Source organism: Nicotiana sylvestris, chromosome 10, assembly GCF_000393655.2.
Source record: "Nicotiana sylvestris chromosome 10, ASM39365v2, whole genome shotgun sequence".
NCBI lineage: Eukaryota > Viridiplantae > Streptophyta > Magnoliopsida > Solanales > Solanaceae > Nicotiana > Nicotiana sylvestris.
This window is the reverse complement of record NC_091066.1, coordinates 124,398,939-124,415,966: the sequence shown is the minus strand read 5'-3', so window position 1 is coordinate 124,415,966 and position 17,028 is coordinate 124,398,939.

Below are 17,028 nucleotides of genomic sequence, written 5' to 3'. Positions count from 1 at the left end.
GGCCCAATCCTTACTTTCTTGCGGTACCTCGAAACATATTTCCACCCACAGACCTTTTGCCATTTAACCATCTTTCAACTCACTTTCGCCTCAAGGTGCCCGCGAGGGTTTTCACCAATAAGACTCTCTCATTTATTTTCTCTCAGCTCTCTTCGCCTTACGGTGCCCTTGAGGGTTTTCACCCATAAGACTCTCTCATTTTTATCTTTTGTTCTTCTTGCTTGAACCAGAGTGTTGCCACTGCCACGAATTACCGTTACCCGCTCGACTTGGCGTTTCCTAAAAATTGATCAGAAAGTCTTTATTTGGACCATAATGTAGGCTTTTGTATTGGGTTAGAAAGAAAGGTATAAAAAGGCTCAAACAATTCAAACGGGCTTAAATTACAACTTTCGGAATCCAATTTTTCACAACAATCACAAACTCGGCCCCAGTTTCTTGCTTGGGGATTTTTGGATTTCTATTTTGGTATGACTGAACCTCGGAGTAAGGCTGCCTACGTACCTTTTCGGGATCAAGTCAAACATAGTTCACTGTATCATAATTAACTTTGTTGTTGCGTTTTCTTTCTTTTCTTTTCTTCTCTTTCTCTTTTCCTTCGCTTTCATTTTTTCTTTCTCTTTTTTCTTCTTCTTTTTTTTCTTCTTTTTTTTTCTTTTCTTTTTTTTTCTTTTTCCTTTGTTTTTCTCTTCTTTCTTTTATGTTCGGCACATGCGTTCCCTGATAATGCCATTGATTCCGAAAGAGGGGTATGAAAAATAAGTAAGGCTCAAAGGGGATGACAAGGGATAAAAGTGTTTGGATAGCAGGACAAAATGCCTTCATCATTTCAATCTTTAAGATATGCCAAATACAAACAGATACATTCAGAACTAAAGAAATCATACATAATATCTCTTGACCGCATCGGAGTTGATGGCCATTTCTATACATTTTCCTTCCACATCTGTCAAATACAATGCTCCGTTAGACAACACTCTGGTTACCACAAATGGTCCGTGCCAGTTTGGGGAAAATTTTCCTTTTGCTTCAGCCCAATGAGGCAAAATCCGCCTCAGTACTAACTAACCGACTTCAAATTTCCTTGGACGCACTTTCTTGTTGTATGCTCTTGCCATTCTTCGTTGGTACAGTTGGCCATGACACACTGATGCCAATCTCTTCTCGTCAATCAAACTCAACTGCTCAAGACGGCTTTTCACCCATTCATCATCATCGATCTCAGCCTCCGCAATGATTCGCGGAGACGGGATTTCCACCTCTGCGGGTATTACTGCCTCGGTGCCATATACCAATGAATAAGGAGTCGCCCCCACCGAGGTACAAACGGTGGTGCGATATCCTAACAATGCAAAAGGTAATTTCTCATGCCACTGTCTAGATCCTTCAACCATCTTCTGGAGTATTTTCTTTATATTCTTATTGGCTGCTTCAACCGCACCATTTGCCTTGGGACGGTATGGAGTAGAATGCCTATGGGTAATCTTAAACTGCTCGCATGTCTCCTTCATCAAATGACTATTAAGATTAGCCCCATTATCCGTGATGATTACCTTCGGAATCCCAAACCAACAGATGATTTGAATACACGAAGTCGACTACAGCTTTCTTAGTCACATACTTGAACGTCTTAGCTTCCACCCATTTGGTAAAATAGTCTATAGCTACCAGAATAAACCTGTGCCCATTTGACGTTGCTGGATCAATTGGCCCAATAACATCCATGCCCCACGCAACAAAAGGCCATGGTGCGGACATCGTATGTAGTTCTGATGGTGGAGAGTGAATCAAATCTCCATGAACTTGGCACTGATGGCACTTACGCACGAAACTGATACAATCCCGCTCCATGGTGAGCCAATAATAACCTGCTCGGAGAATCTTTTTTGCTAGAACGTACCCACTCATATGCGGTCCACAAACTCCAGAATGTACCTCAGTCATGATAGATGTAGCCTGTCTCGCGTCAATGCATCTTAACAACCCGAGATCCGGAGTTCGTTTGTACAACACTCCTCCACTAAAGAAAAACCTGCTTGCCAATCACCAAATCGTTCTTTTCTGATCACTGGTGGCCTGTATCGGATATACTCCCGCCCTAATGTACTCTTTGATATCATGGAACCACGACTCGCCGTCAATTTCCTCTTCTATCATATTACAGTAAGCATGCTGATCACGAACTTGAATCTGCAACGGATCAACATAAGCCTTATTTGGATGATGCAACATCGACGCCAAAGTAGCCAAAGCGTCGGCAACCTCATTATGAATCCTTGGAATGTGCCTGAATTCTATGGCCTGAAACCGTTGACAAAGCGCATGCAGACACTGTCGATACAGTATAAGCTTCAAATCTCGTGTTTCCCATTCTCCTTGAATTTGGTGTACCAATAGGTCCGAGTCACCCATGACCAATACTTCCCGTACACCCATATCTACAGCTAATCTCAATCCCAATATACATGCCTCATATTCTTCCATGTTGTTCGTACAGTAGAAACGAAGCCGAGCTGTAACAGGGTAATGCTGACCGATTTCAGAAATAAGTACCGCTCCTATTCCCACACCTTTCATATTTGTAGCCCCATCAAAGAAAAGTTTCCATCCCGGCTCCTCGGCTTGTTCCAATTCACCAATGTACATCACCTCTTCATCAGGGAAATAAGTTTTCAAAGGTTCATAATCCTCATCGACGGGGTTCTCAGCCAAATAATCGGCTAGTGCCTGTGCTTTCATCGCAGTCCGTGTCACATAGATAATGTTGAACTCTGTAAGCAGGATCTGCCACTTTGCAAGCCTCCCTGTGGGCATGGGCTTCTGAAAAATATACTTCAACGGGTCCAAGCGAGATATGAGGTAAGTAGTGTAGGATGACAAATAATGTTTCAACTTCTGTGCCACCCAAGTTAGAGCGCAACATGTCCTTTCCAGATAAGTATACTTAACCTCGTAAGATGTGAACTTCTTGCTGAGATAGTAGATAGCCTGCTCCTTTCTACCCGTAACATCGTGCTTCCCCAGTACACAACCAAATGAATTATCCAAAACCGTCAGATATAGAATTAAGGGCCTCCCTGGTTCTGGCGGGACCAACATGGGTGGGTTCGACAGATACCCCTTTATCTTATCAAAAGCCTCCTGACATTCATTCGTCCATTTAACCGCAGCGTCTTTCTTTAACAATTTGAAAATCGGATCACAAGTTGTCGTGAGCTCAGCAATGAACCTGTTGATATAGTTCAATCTTCCCAACAAACTCATCACCTCGGTTTTGTTTCTTGGAGGTGGCAGTTCCTGAATAGCTTTGATCTTCGAGGGGTCTAATTCAATACCCTGCCAACTGACTATAAACCCCAGCAACTTCCCAGATGGCACCCCGAAAGCACATTTTGCAGGATTGAGCTTAAGATTGTACCTGCGAAGCCTTTTAAAGAACTTTCTCAAATCTCTGACATGGTCGGATTGCTGTCTAGATTTCACGATCACATCATCCACATACACCTCGATTTCTTTGTGTATCATATCATGGAATATGGTTGTCATGGTCCTCATATAAGTTGCCCCTGCATTTTTCAAACCAAACGGCATGACCCGATAACAATACGTTCCCCACGGCGTGATGAATGCCGTCTTTTCTACATCTTCCTCATCCATTAGAATCTGATGATAACCCGCGTAACAATTCACAAAAGAACCAATATCATGTTTGGCACAATTGTCAATCAGTATATGGATTTTGGGTAGTGGGAAATTGTCTTTTGGACTTGCCTTGTTAAGATCCCGATAATCTACACATACCCTGGTCTTGCCATCTTTCTTCGGCACAGGCACAACATTAGCTAACCAAGTGGGGTACCGCGTAACCTGAATTACCTTTGCCTCAAACTGCTTGGTAATCTCTTCTTTGATCTTCACATTTATGTCCGTTTTGAATTTTCTCAACTTCTGCTTGACAGGGAGGAGTGCCGGATTAGTGGATAATTTATGAACCACCAAATCGGTGCTTAGACCTGGCATATCATCCTATGACCATGCAAAAACATCTTTGTACTCATGCAGTACTTTAATTATCTCCTCCTTGAGTTGTGGCTCCAGATGAACACTTACTTTAGTTTCTTGCACATTGTCTTGGTCCCCTAGATTAACTGCTTCTGTGTCATTTAGGTTAGGTTTGGGTTTTTCTTCAAAATGACTTAATTCTTTACTAATTTCCTCATAAGCTTCATCGTTGTTACAATCCACCCCATCATCACACTCGATTTCTTGTATTATTACTTCCGAGCTAGATTGGCTTTTAAAACTGGGCCGAAGATTCCTCATGCATGTCATATCATTGATATCAGCATAAAAAGAACTGTACAAAAGAAAAGAAAAATGGAAACAACATTAGGAACGAAGAAAATTGTATTTCATTGAATGTAAAGATAACAAGGTTTTAACTCATCCAAATGGACGGAACATAGCAACTGGATTACAAACCTTGGAATAATCCAGGTGACAAAAGGAAAACAAAACCCACTACCACGACTCCCTCCGAATTGGAAGAGGAGTAGCTTCCCAATTTTTGATGTTAGCATGTGGTCCGATGTACTGTATATCTGCTCCGCTTGACCCTTCCCCGGCCTCAACCATGTTCACTTCAGCAAATACTCTCTCGAACACCTTATCCAAGTTCCCCTCTTCCCCAATCAGTGAACCTGACACCTTTGCCAATGACTGTTTCTTGCTACCCGGCCTGACGAAGGACCTGGACAAGCGTGGAATTGGTTTGGGAAGAACCCAAGCTTTCTTTTTCAATTTACGGGCCCTTCTAACATCTGACGTTGTTGGTTTGAACCCCAATCCGAAGGTGTCCAGATTTTTGGGCAGAGAAACGGGTTGAATAATGCCCTGAAGTTCAGCCCCCAGACCTTTTCCTGGCACGAACCCGTTACTCAGCATTTCTGATACTACCATGACGGTCACAGCTGCCACCCTGGGACATGGAATGCTTTTACCCTCAGGCACTCTGCTCACCGGGACCGTGTCGAAGACCTGATAAACCCATGGTACCTTATCATCTTCAGTTTCTATAAAGGGCACAATGGCATCATTCATGGCGCATGTGGGATCTTCCCCATATAACACAATTTCTTGTCTGTCCCACTCAAACTTGACCATTTGGTGCAGCATGGAAGGCACGGCTTTGGCCGCGTGGATCCATGGTCGACCCAACAAAATATTGTAGGACACTGCAGCATCCAACACCTGAAATTCCATAGTGAACTCGACCGGGCCAATAGTCAATTCGAGTACAATATCCCCTACTGTGTTTGTTCCTCCTCCGTCGAACCCTCGAACACAAATGCTATTTTTGCGGATTCTATCATCATAAATCTTCAACTTGTTCAATGTAGACAATGTACAAATATTAGCACTCGACCCATTATCGATCAGTGCCCGAGTAACCATTGAACCTTCACACTTGACCGTCAAATAGAGAGCAATTCATCATCCAAAAAATGCTACCATGTTCACTTCAAAGATCTTGTTGGCAATTGTCTCTAGATGGTTCACTGAAATTTGTCGGGCACATGAGCTTCATTCAATATCTTCATCAAAGCTCGGCAATGCTCGTCAGAATGAATCAATAACGACAACAACGAGATTTGGGCCGGTGTTTTTCTCAGTTGTTCAACAATGGAATAATCTTGCACTTTCATCTTTTTCAGAAACTCTTCTGCCTCTTCTTCTGTCACAGCTTTTTTGATTAGCACTGGACTGTCTTTAGCGCCCTTAGCCTTTCTCAACTCTTTGGGAGCAAAACAACGTCCCGACCAAGTTAGTCCTTGTGCTTCACAACTCTCTTCCTCAATTTCATTTCCTTTGTATGTCACCACTACCTTGTCATATTTCCACGGTACGACTTTGCTATCAACCATGTGTAACAGGACTACTGGTTTTATGACAACTGGTTCTACGTAGGCCCCTTTCACAACCACCACGGGTGCAGATGATGACCCTGGTACCCCTAACTTGACTGGCTCTGGCTTTTTTGCAGCAACAAATGGTCCCTTTCCCATTACCAACACTCGCCTATCTTTTATTGCTTTTAAATGAAACACTGGCCTTGCGCTCACTGTCTTTTCTTTGGTTTCCGTAGAACGAATCACCATAACCACCTGCAAGGGTTTTTTAGGCTCTGTCCCCTTATGTATCAGTTCGATCATATTGGCTTCATAATGCACTGGTAACGGATTTTGATTGATGTTTGGGGCCTCTGGAGCCTGTTCTTCAATACAGCGATTATCAATGAGCTCTTGTATCGCGTTTTTCAACTTCCAACATTTTTCAGTATCATGCCCTAGCATCCCTGAGCAATACTCACAACTAACAGAATGGTCCAGGTTTCTGGGAAGGGGGTTGGGTGCTTTGGATTCAATTGGGGTCAACATTCCCAACTGTTTCAATCTATGGAAAAGAGCAGTGTAAGATTCTCCCAGTGGAGTAAATATTTTTCTGTTTGGGGCCTTCTCACTTCTAAAAGCTTGGTTTGGGTGGAAGCTGGTTCCTGGTCTGTTTGCCCTGGGAGGTGGATAGATGTTTTGTGGGGGTGGATGTGTGTTTTGGGGATTCGGTGCACGCCATTGCGAGTGCACCGGAGGCTGAGTGTATGTCTGGGCGTGGTGGATAGAAAAGTATGGTTCTGGTGGTGGATAGTAGTGTTGCGACGGGCCATATGGGGTATATTGGTAGTTTGGGTGGTGGGCTCTGGGTTGGTTGTAGTAGAGTGGAGGGTTATTGGGCCTGGACCAAGCACTAGCTTCAACCGTAGCAACTTCTTCCTTCTTCTTCTTTACAAGCACACCACCAGTACCGCTTTGGATGGCCTGGGTGGTTGCTTTCAATGCCGAGTAGCTCAAGATCTTGTTAGATTTCAATCCTTCTTTAATCATGGCTCCCATCTTTACCACTTCATTAAATGACATTCCGACAGATGTCACTAGATGACCAAAATAGGTAGGCTCCAATATTTGCAAGAAGTAATCTACCATCTCACTCTCCCTCATTGGAGGATCAACCCTTGCTGCTTGTTCCCTCCAGCGGAAACCAAACTCTCTAAAATTTTCCCCAGGATTCTTTTTCAGTTTCAACAATGACAGACGGTCGGGGACTATCTCAAGGTTATATTGAAAATGGCCAATGAATGTCTGTGCCAAATCATCCCATGTATACCATCGGCCGGGGTCCTGTCTCGTGTACCACTCTAGTGCGGATCCGCTCAGGCTTTGACCGAAATATGCTATCAACAATTCATCCTTCCCCCCAGCACCTCTCATTTTGCTACAAAAGCCACGCATATGGGCTACTAGGTCACCGTGCCCCTCATACAAGTCAAACTTCGGCAATTTAAACCCCGCAGGCAACTGAACATCAGGGAAAGGGAACAAATCTTTGTATGCGACGCTGACTTGGTTACATAAACCATGCATGTTCCTGAAGGATTGCTCCAGGCTTTTGAATTTACAAATTACTTGCTCCTGTTCTGTATTCTTAACCGGTTTCTCAACCTCTCCCAGGATTTCAAAATGGGGAGAATATGTATATGGCTCAGGCGCTTTGAAAGTGGGTTCGGGAGGGTAATATTGGGTGTCGTGAGCTTGGAGTAGCGACTCACTGGACGATCTATGTAGTGGGGCTAGGGGAGGTGCCACAAAGACTGGAACCATGGGTGGGGGAGGGTTCTGTTTGGGGGTAGAGCTGGGGGAGCGTATGAAGTGGTACCGTAACCCTAGGCGTGATAGGGGAAGGCTGAAGATGCGTGGGGAGTGGTGGGCTCCTGAGCTTGAGCCAGGGGTGGGATGTAAGATGGATTAGCGGGATATAGTGGTGCCGGATGTCCCTGAGACCATGCCCGATGCATTTCAGCCATTTGTGCTTTTAATTTCCTCATCTCTTCTTTCATAGCACCCACATCTGTTACCTCAACTTCATTTAAAGGGTCCACGATGCTAATTTCTGAATCCTGCCCTATTATTTTTACTTGATCTTTCGACCGGGTGTTGTACGGGTGAGTTGCCAAAATTGCCAATCAACTAACCACCTGCCTGAGCTCACACATTTAGACAACCACTTTGTTAGCGATTAAGTTTTAACAGATTTAACAACCGCACGTTGGCATGAATGCACTTATACAGTTAATCATTTCTATTATGCATTTGCTCGATCGCATGCGTCATCCCGGCACTTCGTTCCTTGTTTCTTTTTACCCTTCTTTCAAATTTCCTCACCTCATCCCTCTCTTGTGCTCTTCTCTTTTTTTATTTCTTTCTCTTTTGTGTTCCCGCTCATTTCTCTTTTTGTTTTTCTGCTCTTTTCTTTCTTTCTCTCTTTCTTTGGTTTTCCTTTTCCTTCTTCTTTCATTACGATCACGGTCGAATCTTATGGAGATTACCTACGTATCGTGACCCCGCACGAATCAGACCAAGCGTAGTTCATGAAAATAAATGCAACAATAAAGGGTGGAATTTGTTTTTTTTGAAATTTTCAGTTTTCATTACTAAAACAAACGATTACAAACTCAACACTTTTCGGAATGAAACTAACAGACGCAAATAAAAAGAAAATACAGACTCTAAGACTACAGACGTACTTGACCTAGAAAGATAACGGACATATGAAAGACTGACTCAAAATGGTAGAAAATTACAGACACGGACTATGCATACTCTAGTGCTTCAAACATAGGTGTCCGCGGGGCGTCGTTCGGCCTCGCCGCGGGCCTAGGATCCAAATCCCTTTCAAGCTGCTCTAATTCATTCATGGTTAGCTTCACATAGATCATTACTGCTGAGACAAAAGTAGTATAGGTCATGTCTTCACAAACCCGGCATCTCCTGAAAATGGCATGAGCAATGGCTCTAGTCTTGTCTTTTGTTTGCTTCTTTTCTATGAGCAAGCGTCTTATCTGATCGCTGCACGTCTTTAAAGCTCGAGAGTCCTGCAGGTGTTGATCTTGCAACCGCTGCACTTCTACCTCCCTTTGGGCTAACAAGTCGTAACAATGTCCACTTTCAATTTCAAAATCTCTAGCCTGCCTAACCGCTTTACCCTCAAGGGCAACCACTTTTCTCTTTAAATTGGCAACAATTTTTTCATGGTCCCTTTTCAACTTATTCAAGTACTGGCGACGCTCCTCTATTCTTGTAGCCCACTGTGCTTTAAGTTCTGCCATGATATTCTCATATTTTTCTAATTCATCCCGCCATTCCCTAACTTCGTTTTCCAATCTTTTTATCAATTGCTCATCGGATCAGCTCCTCGGTTGCTTATCGACGGTTATCTTCAATTGCCGGATTTAGGCCCTAAGTGCTTCATTTTCTCGAGCCAATCTATTCTTTTCACTTTGATCCGCGGCAACCTGTACACTGTTCTCGAATTTCAGACCCTCAACTTGCTACTTCAGTTTACCAATCTCAACTCGATAGTCTTCTTCCTTTGCTAACCAGTCCCACTGCTCTTGGGATTACTTGGCGAAATCTTCGAGATGAGGTCGTTTAGCCGGTCTCCCACATGCCACGTCACCTCTGAACCAATCATGATACCCTGGGGCAACTTCCCCTTTAACCCTATCAGACACACAAGTGTTCGCCATCAAATGTTGACACTCACTCCAGATTTGGCGAACCTCTTCCTCGGGGAACCGACCGTCAGGACTAATTTCGACCACTTGGGTACTCAGATCTTCATCTCTCGGTACTACTTGATACCTCCCGAGTTGCCTCAGAACCTGATATAGTGCATAAGGCTGGCTGCTTTTGAGTCCCATCAACAAAAAATGCGACCGGGCTGCTGGCATATATATGACTTCTTCGATAGGCAACCATCCAAGAACCCACTGTATCTGGCTGGCATTGAGGTTCCGAAATAATGATGTCCAGGCCGTGACTCCTTCAGGTAGAATAGCCCCTTTGATTCTTGTGTAAAATTCTCCTATACAAGTTTTCTCAACCGAACCATAACTCAATAGCTGAGAGCGAGGGCACAAATGCTCAGTCATCCACATTTGTAACAACAAGTTACATCCCTCAAAAAATTTGCCCCCAGCTTTGCACGCAGTGAGAGCCCGGAAGATGTCAGCCACGATCATAGGTGCTAAAGTGCTTTTCCCCATGGTTTGCAACGTACTGACGACCCCCGCTACTTTCAAATCAATATTACCATCTTTCCTTGGGAATATTATGAGGCCCAAAAAAGCTATCATAAATGCCACCCGTCTATGTTCCTCCCATTTTTGTCGGTTACTTCTACTGCATAGCTTAAAGTCTGGATTGTTGAACCCGCCCAGGTGGCCATATCTATCATATATGAAGCGGAAACTGCAGAAACCCTTTGCAAAATCTGGATGATGAACTGTTCGGGGTATTTTCAAGGAATCCAAGAACCGGTGTATGGTAATGGCCCTAGGAGCAATCAAGTATTTGAACCTCAATGGAGCTTGATCACTTCCAATATACCCCGCTATTTCTTCCAATATTGGTGTGAGCTCAAAGTCTGAGAAATGAAATACATTATGTGCCGAATCCCAATAGGCGACCAATGCCCTGATAATATCCCCCCTGGGCTGAATGTTTAATAAATCCGGAAGGTCTTTCAAATATTTTTTCACTTCGTCTTGCCCTTCTTTGCCTAAATCATTCCACCATAATTGCAGCTCAAAACGGATTTTGGTCATTACTGCAAAGGGCTCATTTATCATAGTGCTCATCCTGCACATTTATTAAAGCGTTTGAGCAAAAAAAACCTTTATTAAAAAAAACTATCTATAGCTTGACTCAAAAATTACCTATATATTTTCAAATTTTACAAATGAAGAACTCGACTCTCAAACGCGGCCTTTCAGCACTTTGGGAACAAAAAATTTAAGGCTGCGGAAGTCCACCGGTCACACATCAAAAAATTGACCCGGTATTGCAACAGGGCCTTTCAACGCCTCGGGGACGAAAACTTAACGTTGTAAGGGTCGGAAAAAAAAATGAAAACATGACCAAAGGTGGCTATCTATGCAAGGTCAGCCTTCCGACGTTCCGTTTGGGAACAATTGGCTATTTTTGACAAAACAGCACCACCCAATTTGTTATAACGAAAAATAAAAATTCTGACATTTTTTGGCTATTTTTGCAAAGGAAAGGTTGGACCCGATGAGGGTTGCCTACGTATCCCACACCCTGTGAGAATCAAACCGGCGTAGTTCGGGCAAATTAACCGAACTATTTTAAAACAATACTCTTATCATTTTCAATTTTTCAACAAACAATAAACAACCTATTTTCCAAACTAGGAATAAAAGACTCTCTTTTTTTTAACAAACACTTTCCAAAATAAACGACTCCTCCCTTTTTTTTTTCTTTTGCTCAGTAAAACAGATTATTAGAAATAAAGCATTTTCCTTTCTCATTTTCTCAAAATTTCGGCAGAGTTTCAACAGTGTTTGGGCATTGGGTTTTTAATTCCCTAATTGTTATCTATTTCTTCTTTTTTTATTTTTCTTCTTTTTTCAATTTTCCAACATTTTCGAGATCCAGAAACCGGTCAACATGCAAGTTCGGAACAAATAAATGCACAGCACAAGAGAATGCATCATGATGGTCTTTTCATTTCAGGTTGCTAGTCCTAGACGGACCCAACCCCTGTGTTGAGTCCCCTAAGTCAAATGCAACGTGATGCAAATAAGCGTTCCTACTAGGGATCCGGCATGGAGTCACGTTATTCTATGTTCAAATCCTGAGTCGGTGTTCTAGACTATGTACCCGAGCGGACAACTCAAGTCGAGAAGGGGGCAACTTACCGGGAACCAAAAGGCCATCCGGCTTCGTAACTTGTCCGGCCTCTTTCTTATTTCAAGGTATGACACTAACAGAATAGGGAGTCTCAACCAGTAAGCACATCCCCGGAGGTGAAGAGAGAAGGGTGTCGGCACAGTTTATATACAATTCAGATAATATCAAAGCGGTAACATTTAGCACATTCAGCACAAAACATGTAGGAAAATCATATACAACCAAATACAACAATTTATCTAAGCTCGAATTCTGAACCCTGAACCAGAGATTCTGGGTTCGATCCCCAGCAGAGTCGCCAGAGATGTCACACCTCCTGTTTCACTACACCCCGCAAAGGGTGTAAAGGAGTTTTTCCATTTAAAGGACCATCGGAATGGGATTTAATTATTAATTATTTAGAGTCGCCACTTGGGAGATTAATGGTGTCCCGAGTCACCGGTTGAACCCCGAACCGAGGAAAAATATGACTCTGTTACAGTCCGCGAACCAGAAATCCGAGTAATGAATTCTGTTAACCCGGAAGAAGGTGTTAGGCATTCCCGAGTTCCGTGGTTCTAGCATGGTCGATTAACTGTTGTATTTAATTTTATCTGATTTTGATACATGCTAGCCTATGTGCCTTTTATTCGTAAACCGCTTTTTATTATTATTTATTTTAAAAGAATTGCAACGTCGTGAAAACGCGTTTCGAACCACGTCGCAATCAACGCACCCGTGGTTGTCAACACATTTCGATTTCGTCGAGATTTGGATTTGGGTCGCATCAATGCGCACCCAAGTTTAAGAAGGTACTTTAATTAAAATTGCGCCTAAAGACTCTAACGTAATATTATTTTGGGGAAGACCGTGGAGTTCGTTAAATGGCCATCCCAAATTCTAATCATTTTTAATAACCAATGATTGAGGGCCCCGCAATTTTGCAGTTTCATTTGGCGGGGCTTGTCTCTTTATTTTATTGAAAGGCCAACCTAAGAGCGACTATATTTTCTATTTTTGTTTTTGTTTCTAAAAGAAAAAGGAAAGGTCCTAATTGGTTAACATCAAAGTCCGGGTCTCGAGTTCAAGTCCGGGTCCAAATAAAAGGACACACCTTTTAGCTTGAACCAGCTACCTAACTCAAAACCAAGATTTTATCATTCGAACCTTGAATTGTTGTTTTTGAAACGGGCTCAAATTGATAAACCCCATGGGCCAAAGGTTGGCCCAAACGGAAAACATCCACTTAAGTGGAACCACGAACCTGCTTTTAATCAAGGACTTAGGTTCGAGTCCCCAGCCGGCGTAGATAGCCCATGCCATTGTGATGCTCAGAATAGCATCGAATCCCAAACAACACCTGCAGGGCGTCCCATTTGAATTTAACAGGTAGATTATCAAAGACATTTCCTTCAGGTTGCTCAACATGATCGCAGTAGAGCATTGACCACTCAACCTCCAATTTGATACTAAATTATTTTGCTAAATTCATTGAATAATGGAAAGCACTGAATTTGTTATGTAAAAAAATTGAATTAAGTTTTCTATGACACTACGAATAACAAAAAGGTGACAGTCACAAGTCTAAGTGTATTGAGAAAGGTTAAACTAATACCAATGACTCGAACATTCATACAGTCCAACCACTAGTTCATCTATAATTAACAGAACATGTATACAGTTCAACTAGGCATAATGAACACACCCAAAGCAAAATGAAATGATATTTAAACAATTATTGACTACTTTTGCTAAAATAATCAAGCATATAGACTTCTGATGGAAAATGGAAGGCCAGTTCTATTTCAATATCTCAATTTCCAAGCTGGGCCAATACAGTGATCGAGTGTGTACCTGAGAATGGAGTTTCAACAGAGGAAATGAAGGTCAGCAGCGGCAGTGACAATATCAAACCAACAAATATGCAATGCACAACCCCAGAGATGTAAGTTTCAAACGAGAGTAGTTTGAAATCAAACAAAAAATGAAAGAGCAATACTCAAATAAATCTCAAAACCAGACCAAAATCTCTAACAATTAACCAGCAGATGTCTACCAATTTGCAGTCAACATTCAAAATCCAATCTAACTGGATAAAACCATTCAAATCAGTAGTGGTAGCTAACAGACTTGGAACTTAAGAATTACTGGAAATAGGCTAGTGGTAGGGAACTGTTTTTGAGTCCAAGAATGGCTAAGAAAGAAGACCCTTCCTCAAGGCACTTGATGCCCTTCTTATAGGTGACACAAGAAGGGGAATCAGATTTTAGGTTTCTCTTTTAGCCCCTCCCTTATTTTCAGTTTGATCCCTTTATTTGTGACTTGCCAAACAAGCAAGTCCCTCTAATATGCCAACATCTGCACTAAAGTACCATTCTAGAAGGCCCTAGGATGCTCTTCAACCCACCAAATACCTATACTACCCTTGCCCTTACTTTGAAATTACTATTCCTAAAGAAACTACCCTTTTATATCCCTAAAATGCCCTTCTACTAGTCTGGAATTTACAGACTAAGGTTAACTGATCCCAATCCCTTTAACCCCAGCTAAAATCTAACTAAAGTTAACTAAAACAAAATATTTGCTCAGCTACAACCAACCAGGTCCAACTCTAAGGCAGAATATCAAAATTGAATCAAAATACAACTTATCCTACTGCATATTCTAACAATCCATTAATCAAAAGAGAGTAATCGTCAACATTAAACTAATATCTGAACTCAGAATCATTAAACAACCAGAAAGAGACAAACAGGGCAATCAAAACTGTGTATCAGCATGAACTAACGTTAATACTAGCTAATTAAACTAACAACTATTATTATCTATAAACGACATTAAAATATGATCGATAAACAAATAATCCAACTAACCAAATAAGGGAGTATGAGACTATTGAAAACGATTCAGAGAGTTAAAGAAAACTTACCCAACAGAGCTAAATCTCCGACTAAGCACTGCCTTTCGAATCTCTCCAGATTTTTGACACGCAACATCCCTAACCACGTGTTCTTACAAGAGAACACATGGTTAAGGATATTACGGTTCGAAATCATAAAGATTTTTGTTTAGGATTTTGGCCAGAAATTTAGATCTGAAATTCGAGCCACTTCTCAGAGATTTGAAGGAAGATGGTCATGGATTTGGGTTAAGGGAAGTCTGGGGATTGTATGGTACGATTTTGGGCTGGTTTGGATAAACTTGCGACCTGGCCGGAAACTTCAATCGAAGATTCGACGAGCTCCGGCAACATTCGAGGGAAACCAATAACGGGAATGGAAAGAGGGATTCATGGGGGATTTGTGGTGTTAATCTGGGTTTGAACGGTGTAAGTGACGTTCACCGCTGGCGAGGGATTTAGGGGCAGCGCAGATTAGGGTTCATGAAGATGAGAGGTAGGGTGAGGAAGGTGAGAGACCGGGGTGGGGGGGGGTAATGTTTCGGACATATATATACTAAGGTGTGAGGCTTCCTGGCCGTTAGATCATGGGACCTCGACGGCTTGGATTAATCGACGCCAAATGACGTCGTTTTGAATCTAACGCCTTGGACCGGAGGGTTCTGGGCTGCTTGGGCATGATTGGGCTGAGATCCGTTTGGGCTGGGGGTTAAGAACGGAATTGGCCCAACCTCTGGGTCTTTCTAAGACTACCTCCATTTTAATTGTTTTTCCTTTATTTTACTAATTTTCCTCTTTCTTTTTCTTTGTTTTCATTTGTATTTTTTGATTTTATAAAATTGCAAAAATAAAGTCCTAATATATATTTCAAAATTAAAACTAATTAATGCCTAAAATTGTTTAAAACTATTTCATGACAAATTCATAATAAAAATCATAAAAATGCAAAAGTGAACTAATTTTTTGTGCTTTTCATGTTTTGTTCTAAACAAATTAACCCTTAATTGATACTAAAATATAAAACTAAAACCTAAATGTGAAATGCATAGTTTTGTATTTTATATAAATTAACATGCGCAAATAAAATGCGACAATTATCAAAACAAATGACACTGAAATGCACAGAAATTGTAAAAATAAAGAAACATTATTTTGTTGGAATTTTGGGAATTATTTATATATAGGGCAAAAATCACGTGCTCACAGTTACAACACCTAACTACCTTAGCTACAACCAAACTTGTTACAACACCTAACTTCATCAGCTATAACCAAACTTGTTACAACACCTAACTACCTCAGCTATAACCAAACTTGTTCCAACATCTAACTACCACAGCTATAACCAAACTTGTTACGACACCTAACTACCACATCTATAACCATAATCCTTACCCAACACAAAGAATCATCAACCTAAGCATCCGTAATATCAATTAAGAACATAATGCAAGGGAACCACAACTCACAACTCGAGCCAATGCTCTAGAGTTCCAATTATCACTTATACTTTCACAATTTGTTATACAACTGGAGCCAACACTCTTCAATGTTCATAGGTCACAATTCTTCCACAACTTTACCCAACAAATAGAAATCTTCACCAAGGCATAAATAATACAACGAAATCATGAAAATCACAATATAAGACTCACGGTCATGCTTGACACCAACGTATAGATACTCGTCATCATGCCTATACATCGTACTCAACAAGAAGCAAATAGCAAATAGGACACCACTCCTAATCCCTCAAGCTAAGGTTAGTCCAAATACTTACCTCGAACTTCCACAACCAACTCAAGCCTCAAATGTCGCCTTCCCTTTCGAATTCGGCTCCAAATCAATTGTATCTATACATAATCGACTTCATAACATCAATAAACGCTAAATAATCCAATTTCAATGCTTAATTATAGCTTTCTAATCATTCTTCCCAAAAAGTCAAAAATTGACCCCAGGCTCGCTTGGTCAAAACACGAGGTTCGGACCAAAACCCTATCACCCATTCACCCACGAGCCCGAATATATAATTTGTTTTTAAATCCGACCCCAAAACGAGGTCAAATTCCCGAGTAATCAAAAAGCCCTAACTCTACCCAAATCCCTAATTTTCTAACCTTAATCACATGTTTTAGGCCTAGAAATCTAGTGGGTGTTGATAAAAATGGAAGAAAACAAGTTAAAGATTACTTACCCAAGAGGTTATGGTGAAGAAGTTCTTCAAAAATCACCCAAGAGGTGTGGAGAAGATGAAGTTTGTGAAAAATAATGAAAATCCCGTAATGTGTTCTGTTTTTTGGAACTTAAAATAACTGGGTGAAATTA